We start from the raw sequence: 14,991 nt of genomic DNA on the forward strand, positions 1-14,991 counted from the left end.
TGGAACCCATGTCTCCTGACTCCCAGGGACACCACTGACAACAGAACAAGACCACGTTTTCCAGGCCCATCCCCTCTGCCAACCCACGTTCAGACTCCTTCCTCAGCTCCCGTCATCTCTGGCATCTAAAATATCCTTGGCACTCTGACAGGGTGGTGTCATGTGGCTATGGTGCCATCGGCCCCTACCCATGTGTCCTGGGGGCCAGGCGTGTGACCTCCCAGGGTCTCCTCTTCTGTAGGGAGATGACCATCACATCTACTTCATGGGTCCATTGTGAGGATGAAATAAGATGGACTATATAAATGCTTGGTTTGGCACTAGGTGACCTTACTTTTATCCTCCTCTCTGGGATAGCTCAGGATCGGTGCACCTGAGAGCCATTACATGTGTCTTTCCCACAGGTGGGTTGGCCCACTTCTCTGGAGAATGGAACAGACTTTCTTCCCACCCACATCCCCCTCTGCCAAGGCTGATTCATTCCAGCAGGTGGAGCTCATTTCACTTCATGGAACCAGTGACGCAAAGATACATCCCCAGCACAGCCGCTGGTCCGTCCACGGCTGCCGGGAATACAGCAGTGGAAGTGGCAGACAGAGACCCTCTCTTATATAGCTTCCAGTCTGAGGAAAGACAGATATGACATCAGTCCATTAAAATCATTCATCCATCAGTTCCACAAATATTTGTTGAGGGCTGCTATATGTAACCGCATGTTAGACCCTGGGGAATAGATATGTCACTCTAATGAGGCTTCTCTACTGCTGGGGAGGAAGAGAATTGTCAGTCAGATAACGGCACTACAGACTGTGTGTTCTTAGTGACTCTGAGGACAGCACTGTGGTTCTGTGACAGATAATGAAGGCTTTGGAAGCAGGAATGCCCAGGAGCTCCCAGGAGGGGAAGGAGATGAGAGGAATGGAAGGAGCTCACCTGGAGGGGAAAGCGTCAGGCTAGGGGCTCAGGGAGGTGTCCTGAGGGGTAAGGCTTAGTCTTGGGGCTGCACCTGGTCCCTCTCACTCTCCCATAGCTCTGTCCTGCTTTTCCCACATCCTGATCAGCCACACGGGGTTGGATGGCCAATGAAGGCCTCGTTCATGCTGGGCATCCTATGCTATACTTTACTTTAAGCACCCAAAATACACAAGCTGCACTTTACTAAGACAACCTCAGAACCCAAAGAGGCGATCAGCTCAAGTTTTAAAGACCCTTAATTTTAAAAATCAAAATCACTACAGGATCAGTTAAAAATGCCAAAAGCTAAGTGTGTTTCCACTTCTCGCCTTCACGCATCCCTGCCACTCCCTGCCCTGCCTTTGCCCCACCCACTAGTAATGTGGGCTCCACTCTGCTCTCCAAAATCCCTGGAGAGTCATCCTCCTTGTGGTTGAGGACCATGCACAGCCTTCCCCTCCCAGCCAAAGAGGGCCAAATTCCCTTTCTGGGTTCTTAACCATCCACACCCCTTCTTTTCTCCTGAAGACTCAGGCTAAGCATTCATTAGGGCTGTCATCTGGAGGATGAACCCTTAGAGCTGAGAGGCCAGCACTGGGTGTTTCCGGCAGGGAGGGGTGATTGTGGGAGGGAGGTATACCTCACCCCATCAGAAGGCCAGAGGGCAGTCAAGGCAGAAGGAGGTCGCCCAGGCCTTGCCTGAGCCCTGACCACTGAGCCTCAACCAAAGAAGAGGAAGGAGAGGAAGAAGCGGAACGGGCTCTGCTTGGTCCACTTCTCTTTTTGCTGTCATTCTGGAAATATAAAGCCTTCTGGGATGTCGAGAGGACTGCAAAGACCCTCAGCATTGGGCCGGAGGCCTCCCAGGGTGGTCCAGGCCCAAACCTGGCCACATTGGTCAACTAGGAGGCCAGTTCAGCCATGGGGCCAGAGAGGCCTGCTACACTGGGCTATGCATCTACGTGCATTTTTTTTTTTCTTTTTTTTTTTTTTTGAGACAGAGTTTCGCTCTTGTTACCCAGGCTGGAGTGCAATGGCGCGATCTCGGCTCACCGCAACCTCCGCCACCTGGGTTCAAGCAATTCTCCTGCCTCAGCCTCCTGAGTAGCTGGGATTACAGGCACGCGCCACCATGCCCAGCTAATTTTTTGTATTTTTAGTAGAGACGGGGTTTCACCCTGTTGACCAGGATGGTCTCGATCTCTTGACCTCGTGATCCACCCGCTTCGGCCTCCCAAAGTGCTGGGATTACAGGCTTGAGCCACCGCGCCCGGCGCATTTTTTATCTATTACTTACATTGATACTATGACATAGGTAAGTATTATTAAAGTTCTTATTTTACTGCTGCAGAAAAAGAAGCTTAGAGAGCCAACGTAGCTTGCCAGGTCACAGAATAAGAAGAGGCTGAAACGGCAAATCCGGCCCATTTGGCTCCCAAGCTCACATTCTTAACCACGCTTCTCCCTTCTGCCCAAACACACCAGGGGCCAGGAGAGGTAGTCAAGGCAGCCCTGGACAAGCAGACACGAATGCCATGGTGGTCAGAAGGGCTCAAAACCCCCAGCCCTCCTGTGAAGCTCCTGCAGGCCAAGTCTCTGCTTGCACAACCTAGACAATAATTTATTTCCATGTTGCCAGGGGATTGAAAAGAATTAGCAATAGCCTTGAGTGCCCCAGCACTCATGTCAGGAAAAAAGGAGAGGAAAATACCTCTGTGTTTGAAAGCGTAACTCAATGTTATGCTCTTAGAAGAGCTGCTTGGAATATTGTGCTCAGAACTCTTTTCAAAGCCAGGAGAGAAAGCCATGGAATGAGGGATGGGCCCAATGCCCTGTCCAGAGAAGTCAAATGAGGCCGCCTTGGGCCCTCCCTGTCTGGCAGGGAAAGAAACCCATCCGTTCCAGAAAGCCAGAGAGCTAGTCCAGAGAATAAGTGGGGGGTGGAGAGGACAGGAGTCTGAGACAACCTCTACACATATGCACATGCATTCATACACAAACACACAGGCACACACACACACACACACACACACACACACACACACATACACACACCTGCATGGGAAACAGAAGACACAGCCTCAGGCAGAGAAAACATGCGCAGTACATACACTCGTGGTTGGGAAGAGGACTCTGGGACCTGGGGGCAGAAGGCAGCAGCTGAGGCTCTGGCCTCAGGCCTGTTGAAGGAGGCTCCTTGGAGCTGCTGCACCTGTCACTCATGCAGACCCTGACAGTTCCGTCCCTGCAGTGCTGTAGCTCACCATCATTTGGGGAGGCCGTGGAGGGCACTGAGACTTGCAGAATGAAGAGGCTGGGGAGGAGAATTCAGTCTGAAGAACAATGTCATAAAGTCTCTGAGGCAATGTGAGAGAGTTTTGTGTGGCTAGAGAGGAGAAGAGAGAGAAAATTCCTCTGGTGAGAGGTTTGGGGGCCAGACTGTACTGGGCCTTGTAGGTTAAGTACTATCATAATTAGTATTAAGAATTTTAGACATTATCCTTAAGACAATGAGAAGCCATTGGAGGGTTTTAGTTGGGGGAGGGAGATAGAGAAGGGTGTGCAATGATCAGATATATTCTTTTATTGTAGTAAAATATACATGGCATAGAATTTACTATTTCAACCATTTTAAAGTATACAATTCAGTGGTATTAAGTACATTTCCCATTGTTGCGCAACCAATCTCTTTTCATCTAAAATTGATCTTTTCCATTAAACACTAATTCCCCATTCTCCCTTCCCCTCTGCCCTTGATAACTTCTGTTCTATTTTCTGTCTCTATGAATTGGCATTCTCTAGGTATCTCATAAGTGGAATCAGTATTTGTTCTTTGTGATTGGCTTATTTCACTTAGTATGATGTCTTCAAGGCTTATCTATGTTGTAGTATATGTCAGAATTTCCTCCCTTTTTGAGGCTGAATAATATTCTATTGCATATATGGAATGAACACTCATGTTGTTTATTCACTCATCTTTTGATGTACATTAGGCTTGCTTCTACCTTCTGGCTCTTGTGAATAATGGTGCAATGAATGTGGGTGTACAAACATCTTTCAGAGTCCCTGCTTTAAATTAGTTTGTTTATACCCAGAAGTGGAATGGATAAATCGTATGGTAATTCTATTTTTAATTTTGAGGAGAATTGCTATAATGTTTCCCATAGTGGCTGCACTATTTGACATTACCCGCAACAGTGCACAAGGATTCCAGTTACTCCACATCCTCTCCAACACTCGTTATTTTCTGGTTTTTGGTAGTAACCATCCTATTGAGTGTGAAGTGATATTTCATTGTGCTTTTGAGTTAGTTTTGTTTCCTGATGACTAGTGATGTTGAGCCTCTCTTCACACACTTATTGGTCATTTACGTGTTTTCTTTGGAGAAATGTCTATTTGAGTCCTTTGCCCATTTTTAAATTGGGTTCTTTCAACTTCTTGCACTTTAGGAGTTCTTTATGTATTCTGATACTGATTCCTTATCAGATATATGATTTTCAAATATTTTCTCCCATTCTGTGGGTTGCCTCTTTACTCTGTTGACAGTGTCCTTTGATGCATAAACATCTTTAATTTAGATGAAGTCCACTATATTTATTTATTCTTTTGTTGCCTATGCTTTTGGTGTCATGCCCAAGAAATCATTACTAAATTTAATATCGTGAAGCTTTTCTCTTATTTTCATCTAAGAATTTTAGTTCTTACATTTAGGCTTTTTATTCATTTTTAGTTCATTTTTGTATATGAAGTAAGGAAAGGGCTCAACTTCATTCTTTTGCATATGGCTACCCAGTTTTTCCAGCACCATTTGTTGAAAAGATTGTCCTTTCCCCGTTGAATGATCTCAGCACCCTTGTTGAAAATCATTTGACCATACAGGCAAGAGTTTATTTCTGAGCTCTCTATGCCATGGGTCTGTATGTCAGTCTTTATGCCAGTACCACACTGTTTTGATTATTGTAGCTTTGGAGTAAGTTTTAAAAATCAGTAAGTATGAGTCCTTCAACTTTGTTCTTCTTTTTCAAGATTGCTGTGGCTATTGGGAATTCCTTGAGATTTTGTATGAATTTCAAGTTAGATGTTTTTCTATGTCTGCAAAAAATATCATTGGGATTTTTATATGGATTATATTGAATCTGCAGATCACTTTGAGTACTACTGACATCTTAATATTAAGTCTTCCAATTCATGAACATGGGATGACTTTCCATTCATGTGTGTCTTCTCTAATTTGTTTCAACAATGTTTTTTTCTTTGCAATGTTCAGTGTTCAAGTCTTTCATATCCTTTCCTAAATTGATTCCTAAGTATTTTATGCTTTTTGATGCTATTATAAATAGATTTTTTAAAAAAATTTTAAATGTGCTTTTAAATGATTGTCTTGGTTTTAGTGTGGAAAGTGGGTTGGAGTGGAGGGAAGAGTAGCAGCTGGGAAGCCAATTAGGAGGCCATTACAGTCATCCAGGCAAGACATGATGGAGGACCAGAGTGGAGGTACTCAAGATGGATGGACATGGAGGGATTTGAGGTATATTTTGGAGGTAGAAAAGATAGGACTTGAATATGCATTGGCAGAGGGGCATGAGAGAAAGGGAGGACTCAAGAATGGTACCACGGTTTTTGCCTTAAACAACAGTCAGCCAAAAGGTGATGCCATTTTTTTCTAAAATGCAGAGCAGAGAAGAAGTACTGGTAAAAGAAAATGAAGAGTCTACTTTGGATAGTTTGTCTGGGAAGCCAATGAAAAACCCAAGTGGGATGTTAAAAGAAAACAACAACAACAACAAAAACAACTATTAGATATTCAAGCCTAGAGTCAAGGAAGAGGTCTAGGCTGATACGGAGTGTTGGGGCGTTAGTAGATACAGGTGCTATTTAAAAACAGTGACTGGATGTGATCTCCCAGGGAGACAGTGTAGAGAGAGAAGAGAGCCTGAGGCAGAGTCTTGGGTAGCTCCAGCACTTGGAGACCTGGCAGAGGAAGAAAACCCTGCAAAGGGGTCTGAGAATATGTATGTGGAATCCTAGAAGCTGAGGAAGGACGGCCTTTTAAGGACAAGCATCAACTGAGATGAATGATTTATGTGTCCAATGGGTTTACCCACATGCCTGTCATCAGGAACCATGGCAAGAGCATCTCAGGGAGACAGGAGGACCGCCTCTGGGCTGGGAGGAAAGGGGGCAGGAAAGAAGCATACATTTTCTGCTGTGAGTGCTTGGATGAATGCCACTTTTCAGGGATCGAGAACCCTACAGGCATATGAAAACCTGGAAATCTACTCGTTCGATCTTACCCTTCATGTTAGAATCAGCAGCCTCCTCTTCTATCCCCCATACATGTGCCGCCATAACCCTAAGGACTTACCTGGGGTAATCTCTACTTCCTGTTTGACCTTCCCTTCTAGGAGGTGAGCTGCTCAGAGATACGTAGGGAATCTTCCCACTACCTAGCACAGGTCCTGGTATTCAAAAAGTGTTATCTGAGACCCTAGTTTTCAGAGAACAAATGGCACCTTCACTCAACAAGGTGGACTCAGGCCCCTGTTTTTTGCTGTCTCAAAAAAGGAAGGGGAGGCTTCTTCAGATCCTTGAGGTCTCCTTCTGGGAGGCTCTCACACATGTGGGCTGAAGGAAGCCTGCAGCCAGAGCTCTCCTCAGGTCATCTCAGAAAAGCAGGGTGGCTTGTGGGCATCATCAGCCCCAGGGAAGCTTCCTGCCCAGCTATGTGTGCCTCAGACCTGTCTGGCTAAGACTCCCTAACTGAGAAAGGGCACCCATGGGTCAGCAGGCCCCAGCTCAGAGAGAATATCCGGACCCAGAGAACAGGTAAATGGCTGCTGAGTCACACTGCAGAAGGCCCACTTCATCTTTAGCAGGTGACTCTGCCCTCTAACTCTTCTGGGGAGGAAGTTTCATGCTTGGAGGGCTTTTTCCTATTCCCAGGACCCTAATTCTATACCAGAAGAAAGTTTGAGATCGTAGAGCAGCAGAGACAGAGGGGAAAGACTTATGATTAAATATCCTCATTGGACGGAAATGAGTTTTTGAGTGAACAGATGGAAAACTACTCTCTTCCCCTGTCAGTGGGGCCAGTGAGTCCCTGCGGCTTCTTGGCAACAGCTTATAAATAATTCAAGTTCAAGGAAGCCATCTGCGCGGAGGGACCTTTCCCTGATGACAGCTCTCAGTCAGACTTCCAGAACTGGAGGGTGAGGGGAAAGCCCTGCTAGAGGGGCTGTTTTCAGCCAGCTTTGAAGTGAAGAGGACTTGGTCACTCCCATGGTGGAGGGAGGAGAAAAGGAAGGGTATATGAACAAGCACTCCCGGGTCCTCAGTTGTTCAGTTATACCTGAGAACGAAGGAGGAACATGGTCTTTGAACTGCCAAGATGTGGCCTCAAATCCCAGCCCTGCTTTAGAAGGAATCACCTACAATCAGATCCTATTCATTTCTAGCCTAGAACAAGATTCCTAACCTTCCTTAGGCCAGGGACTTCTGATCAAAGCTGTGGACTCTCTCCTCAGGAAAGCCCACAAGTGTCTACAATACACATGGTTTTGATGACCACCTCCCCTCGAGCCCTGTATTAGTCCATTTTCATACTGCTAGGAAGAAATATCCAAGACTGGGTAATTTATGAAGAAAAGAGGTTTAATGGACTGACAATTCCACCCGGCTGGGGAGGCGTCATCATCACGGCAGAAGGTGAAGGAGGAACAAAGGTATGTCTCACATGCCAGCAGACAAAGAGAGCGTGTATGGTGGGATTCCCCTTTATAAAGCCAGCAGATCAAGTGACACCTGTTAACTATCATTAGAAGAGAACAGGAAAAAAAACTCCATGATTCAATTACCTCCCACTGGCTCCCTCCCATGACATGTGGCGATTATGGGAGCTACAATTCAAGATGAGATTTGAGTGGGAACACAGTCAGACCATATCAAGCCCTACTTGAAATACATTTCATACAGACTTGAATTCCGCAGCACCATGTGCTTCTTACATGGAGCCAGCAAGTCCTCTACCCGCAAAGCATCAGGCTTAGACATTGCACACGGTAGGTCATGCATAAGCATAGAACAATCAGGCCATCCAACTGCACCCCAGATACTTTGCCTGCAACAAGGCATAGATGCTGCCCCCCAGTGGCACAGTGGCAGCCTGACAGCAACAGAGGAGAGAGAAGAGCCATAGCCAGGTATGCCGTGGAAAGGCCCTCAGAGCTCACGGCACTGCCCTGCTTAGCAAAGCACACTGCCAAGAAACCCTGTGATGTCAGGAATATGAACGACCTTTACTCCACAGGCAAAACTGTTTCAATACTGGAGAATTCATGGGCTTGGAAACCCTGATAATTTAAGTAATATGGAAGCACCTTCTTTATGGTATATCGTTTACACACTGGAGAGAACTCAACCAGGAAGGAAATCTTCAAACACAGTTATCAATAGCCTATCTCTTGTTTTGAAGATCATAGAATTTACACAGGTGAATGACTTTAAAAAGCCCTTTTGTCATCTTTCTAACCAGATTTTTAGAAAAATTGTATTTGTGAATTTAGTTTTATTTCCTAATGTGTCTATCATGTTCTTTTTAACTTTTAAATCCAATTTGAATTTTGTTTACTCTAAGATGGAAATTCAGGGTCTTAATGAATTAATTTCACCTCGAAATTTTTATCCCACCATCAGAAATGATCAATTATTTTCTTATTCATTGCATTGTTCTGCCTTCTTGGGAGATAAGTGTCATTATTATTCATATCAGCTTGTGTCTCTGGGCTACCATATCTGTTCCTTTGATCTACATAACTGTGCTTGCACCTGGACCACACCACTTAAATTGGTGTAACTTAGTGTCTTTCAACATCTCCTACAGTCAGATCTCTTCGCTTTTGAAGATAACTTTTTTCTTTTTAGGAAATTGACACTTTGTCCTTGTGGAAGTTTTAGAAAGTGTAGGGAAGCAGAAAGAAAAAAAAAACCATTATCAAATCACTGGAGCAGATCCTTTCAGATATTGTGTTTGAGGAAAACATGAGCGTGTATAATATGTTGCAGTCTTCCCTTATTTTGCTATAAGTTTCAAAATAAAAAGAAAATAGGTATTGTGATAGGCAGAATTTTAAGATGGCCACCATGACTTTCGCCCCCCAGTGTTAATCCCTTGATAGCAAAAAGGAGATTATTCAGATGGGCCCAATCAAATAACAGTCCTTTAAGCAAAGGCTTTTCTCTCCAGCTGGTAGCAGAGGTGGAAATCAGAGAGATCTGAAGGCTGAGAAGGACTTTGTGCAAGGTTGCTGGTTTGAAGAAACAGGAGCATGAAAAAAAGAATGCAGACAGCCTCAGGCTGACAGCCAGTGAGGAAATGAAGATGTTGTACCTTCAGCTGCAAGGAACTAGATTCTGCCACTAACCGAGATCAGCCTGGGGAGGGACTCTCCTCTAACACTTCCAGAGAGGAGCCCTGCTGTCACTGTGATTTCTGCTTGTGAGACTCAGAGTAGAGAATCCAGCTGAGTCCACCCAGAATTCTGGCTTTACAGAATTACGAAATAATTGATCGGTGTTTTTTTTTTTTTTTTTTTTTTTTGAGACGGAGTTTCGCTCTTGTTACCCAGGCTGGAGTGCAATGGCGCGATCTCGGCTCACCGCAACCTCCGCCTCCTGGGTTCAGGCAATTCTCCTGCCTCAGCCTCCTGAGTAGCTGGGATTACAGGTACGCGCCACCATGCCCAGCTAATTTTTTGTATTTTTAGTAGAGACGGGGTTTCACTATGTTGACCGGGATGGTCTCGATCTCTTGACCTCGTGATCCACCCGCCTCGGCCTCCCAAAGTGCTGGGATTACAGGCTTGAGCCACCGCGCCCGGCTGATCGGTGTTGTTTTAAGCCACTAGGTTTGTGGTAAATTGTTAGGCAACAATAAAAAACCCATACAGGCCTTTAAACCAGTGGATGATAGAAAGAAATGCCCTTTGTCATGTTTCTTACCATATTCTTTTAAAAATTCATGTTTGGGGATAAACCTGTGAATGTTGTTTCATTTTCTTCACTCAGTCTCGGCAGAGACCTCTGAGTATATGGGAAGTCTGAGTCCTGGGCCGAGATGGGTCTCTGCAGCTGGGCATCAGGGTCAGGCCCTGTGTGGCATTACTGTGAAGTAAAAGGCCCTTAGGAATCAGGGTGATTCTCCAGCCCTAAAACTGCCCCAGAGCCACAGGGACCTGCTGAGAGATAGGGTACAGAACTCCCCTGGGGCTCTGGCTGTACCTCTTCTACCACATGCGTTCCTGGGCTTCTGCCCTGGAACTAGCTGACAGCCCAAGGACATCCACACACATCAGGACGACATTTGACTGACAAACTATGATCCCCATCAGCTGGGCCTGTGGGATTTCGCAGGGTCTTCTGGGAGTAAGTGCCCACTTTTGCATTTTAACACATTTAATTCTTTAATTTTCTGCTCATGGCAGCCAAGGGTGGCTCTAGGGCTGACTGGAGAGAGAGAGAGAAAGAGAGAGAGAGAGAGAGAGAGAGAGAGACTGTCTAATAAGGGGCCCTGGAGCTCCTCACACCTCCGATGCGATTGTTAACCATCAAAGACACCTCTTCTTGAAGGCCTGGTTTGTTCAAAGCCTCATGCTCAGTAGTTTACATTCATATTCTCACTTGTTATAATTTTTGTTTCCAGTTTACAGAGGAGAAAACTGAGACTCAGAGAGACGGAGTAATTGCTCTGGACTGAAAGTCTGTGTCTTTCTAAAATTCTTTTGTTGAAAATGTAATCCTCACTGTGATGGTGTCTGGAGATGGGGCCTGTGGGAATTGATTAGGTGATGAAGGTAGAGCCTTCATGATAGGATTAATGCCCTTATAAGAAGAGTGGAGCGAGCTGGCTTCCTCTCTCCACCCAGTGAGGCTGCAGCAAGAAGGCAGCGATCCCTACATCAGGAAGAGGGCCCTTTCCAGGAACTGAATTGGCCAGCACTTTGATTTTAAATGTCCTAGCTTGCAGAACTGTGAGAAATAAATTTCTGTTGTTTAAGCCACCAGTCTATGATATTTTTATTATAGAAACCTGAACTAAGACAAGAATTTACCCAAGGAAGCATTGTTATATTAGTGATGAAGTCAGGATTCTAACTCAACTCTGACACTAGGTTCTTTTAACCACTACCGTGGGTAGCCAATGGGAGGGTGTGCATTCAGCAACAACACACAGAGAAGTGGTTCTCAATCCTGGTGGCATGTTAGAATACTCCAAGGCGCTTTTTAAAATTCTGATGCCTAGATCAGAGATTCTGATTTTAATTGACCTTAAGGGAACCCAGTCCTCAGCAGTTTTAAAATCTCCCCCAGGTGATTTCAATATGCAGAGCAAAGTTTCTTCAATATTACTATGCCTAAGAACCCCCTCAGAACCTCATTACCTATACAGATTTCTAGGCTGTACCTTGTCAGCCTGTTTCGGTTATATAGGGAGGATCCCAGGAATTAGCTTCTTTAGCATACATCCCAGCTCGGTGTTTCTCAGAATTGTTGAAATGAAGATTCCGACTCGAGAGGTCTGGGATGGAGTTTCAGACTCTGCATTTCAAACAGCTTTTCTGGTCACACTGTTCCCGGTCTAGGGGCCACACTTTGAGTGGCAAATGCCTTAACAGGTGTGGAAGAGCTGCCCTAGCCTAATGTTTCTAAAAGAGTAGTCCTGGGCTGCCAGCATCACCTGGGAACTTGTTAGAAATGAACATTGGGAGCCCACCTCAGCCCTACTGGATCAATAATTCAAGGAGTGGTGCCCAGCAGTTTTAGAAAGCCCCGGCCAGGTACAGTAGCTCACGCCTGTAATCCCAGCACTTTGGGAGACCAAGGTGGGTGGATCACCAGGTCAGGAGTTCAAGACCAGCCTGGCCAAGATGGTGAAACCCTATCTTTACAAAAAAAACAAAAACAAAAACAAAAACAAAAACAAAACAAATTAGCCAGGCACAGTGGCAGGCACCTGTAAATCTCAGCTACTCAGGAAGCTGAGGCAGGAGGATCGCTTGAACCCGGTGGGGTGGGGAGGGGCGGAGGTTGCAGTGAGCCACGATCATGCCACTACACTCTAGCCTGGGTGACAGAGGGAGACTCTGTCTCAAAAAAAGAAAAAGAAAGAAAATCCCCCACCCCAGATGCTGCAGGGTACAGTTTGGGAACCACCACCAGAGGAACAAACCACATCTGTTGAGACAGCTGCTCAGGGCAAGCGGAGTGCAAGTGTCTTAGAGGTCTCTTCTTTGCTCAAAGGCAAAACTGTTTCCCCAGGGGGCCCAGTCAGGTTGAGCAGGAAGAAGACTAGGGTCCTACCAGCCACATCTGGAACCCAGCATGAATTCTCCAGCTTCCCAACAAGGTCAGGGGCGGCCATGTTGGTATCATTATGTAAATATGCAGAAAGAAATATTCTTGAAGGAAAGCCCTTGACTTTGATTTTAATGCGATCTGGCTCAGCCCTCTCTCCAGATGTCTATTTACTGGCTTACCAACAGCTGCCAGGAAGATGCAATTCAGGGTTGATTTGTTTGTTTTCTCTCAATTTAACGCATCTGTTTCCGGAGCCCAAATACCCATATCTGGAAAGCTGTGGGACTTCCATGGCCTGAAGAAATACAGAAAGTTAATACCTTCCTGAAAGATTATCATTCTGAACATTCATTCACTTATTCATTCTTTCAATAACTATGTATTGAATGCCTGTGGTATGCCAAGCTAGGGAAAAATGATAATACCATTTATTGTGTTCGTGATATCTTTATTATTTTCTCATCTCACTTCTATGTGGTAGACAGTATTATTAATCTCCCCTCAATTTTGGAGATCAATAAGCTGGGGCTCAGAGAAATCATCACATGCCCCAGGTCACACAGTCCATTGCGGGGCCATCAGGTAGCCATTTGTCCATTACCTGCTTTGTCCATTACCTGTGAGCCTGCAAGACTGTGGGTTGGGGCACTTGGTTAAAGATCCTAAAGCGAATGGCTACTCGTGCAGAATTAGCCAACTTGTGTCTGCTAGGTTGGCGCACAGTGACTCCATGTGCCACTGCCCCACACATGTCTATACCATCCCCAAAACAGCTAGAGAAAAGAGAAGACTTTGGCTCTGAATGTCCTCCCGGGACAACCGCCATTTGGTGAATAGTCTCTAATTTGTCCACTTATTCACTGTCTCCTCATGGGCCCCTACTTCATGCCAGCAGTTTCTCATCACAGGGGAGTGAGAAAAACAAGAGAGGGATGAAGACAGCTTGGACTCACTGGTCCAGTTCTCAGGATAGATAAGATCCCACAGCACCCTCTTCTTTCTCTACCCTGAGGAGATCCAGCTCACCAGCCCTCTCCAGGTGTCAGGTGCCAGGATCTCCGCCTCTACAAAGTCACCAGGTCTCTACAAAGTCACCCCTTTTCAGGGGTCTTTGTCTGGGCAAGGAATCCAAACAAGCTCCCTTAAAAAAAGCAGAACCCAGAATGGCTGTTCCTCTCTGAGCTGAAGCCCCGGCCCTCTGCAGACAGCGTGATCAGTTACAGTTGAATGTGGAAGGAATGAGAGAGCTGGGCCTGGGGATGGGAGGCAGAAGTGGTCCCTTCTGCTTTCCCGGAAAATGGGTCCTGTTCCTCACTTCCCACCCCTGGGCTCTGGGGAGTTCACATGAGTCTCCCATTTAAAGTCCAGCTGCTCTGCCTGGCCCTGAAATGGAAGCTTTCAAAATCCAGGACACCAGCAAGAGGAGCCAAACAGGCAGTGGGCACAACTCCACCAAGAAGTCTCTTATAGCTGAGGGATGCCCTTCACACTAAGAATTTGTGTTGCTGTTATGCTGTTTCAAGTCTGAAACAAAGGGAGCATTAAGAACCATACACCAGCAGCCTTGGGAGGCAGCTAGAGTTCCCTTTGAGTGGGAAGAGGCGAGTGCTTGTCTCCATTTCATCTTCTGCCAAATACATGCGTTTTTCATCATCCACTGGTTTCCTGCCTGAGGCTCTCAAATTAAGATGGGGTGTGTCTCCAGCCATCCCCACAAGGTTCAGATTTGGGGATTTAAATAGACGCAGAGTATCCCCTCACATCCCTCTAGGCCAGCTAGCTTCTATATCCCAATATGACCCCGGAAGCTTTGAGCATTTCCTTGCATGCTTCATAAAAGAAAATTAGAAGGGAGGATCAGAATGGATCATCAGTCCATGCCACTGTGTGAGGAATGGGCTAAAGGGTGCTCACAGAAAGCAGGGAGCCAGACGAATGGCTGCTAAGTAGTCCAGGTGAAAAAGGATGGAGTCGGAATTTAATGGGACCAGGTTGCAGTGGCAATGATGAGAAGTGATTGAATTCAGGACATGTTTTAGAAGCAGAAGGACCCATCCTCCCCTACCAAAGACCTCCTGTCTAGAGGCTAGTAGTCAACAAGATAGAGGAATGTATGTCCCTGAAAAGGGTATTTGGTGATCTTATGGGGAAGGGGATCCTGGCACCTGACCCCTGGAGGGGGTGTGGGCTGGTGGGATGGATTTCTTCAAGGTAGAGAAGAAAGAGGGTGCTGTGGGATCCCACCTACCCTGAGAACTGGACCAGTGATTCAAAGCTGTCTTTTCCATCCCTCTCTTTTTTTTCTCACTCTCCTGTGATGAGAACTTGCTGGCAGGGAGTAGAGGACAATGAAGAGATAGTGAATAAATGAATCAAGTAGGGACAGAGAGGCTTTGCCATAAAGGGGACAAAGAAATAGACGTTGTCAGGAAAGGACATGGGTTAGCGGAGGTTTTGTGTGTGTTTTGCTTTGTTTTGTTTTTGCTGTGAGGGGGACCATATTAAGGCGAGTTTGAAGGCTGATGGGAGTATTTCAGCAGAGTGGGGAAGCTGGTGGGGTAAGAGGTTAGGCAGAGGTGTCCAATCTTTTGGCTTCCCTGGGCCACATTAGAACAAGAAGAATTATCTTGGGCCACACATAAAATACACTAGCCCTAATGATAACTGATGAGCTAAAAAAAAAAA

This window comes from Saimiri boliviensis, chromosome 1 (genome assembly GCF_048565385.1).
Source record: "Saimiri boliviensis isolate mSaiBol1 chromosome 1, mSaiBol1.pri, whole genome shotgun sequence".
Lineage (NCBI taxonomy): Eukaryota > Metazoa > Chordata > Mammalia > Primates > Cebidae > Saimiri > Saimiri boliviensis.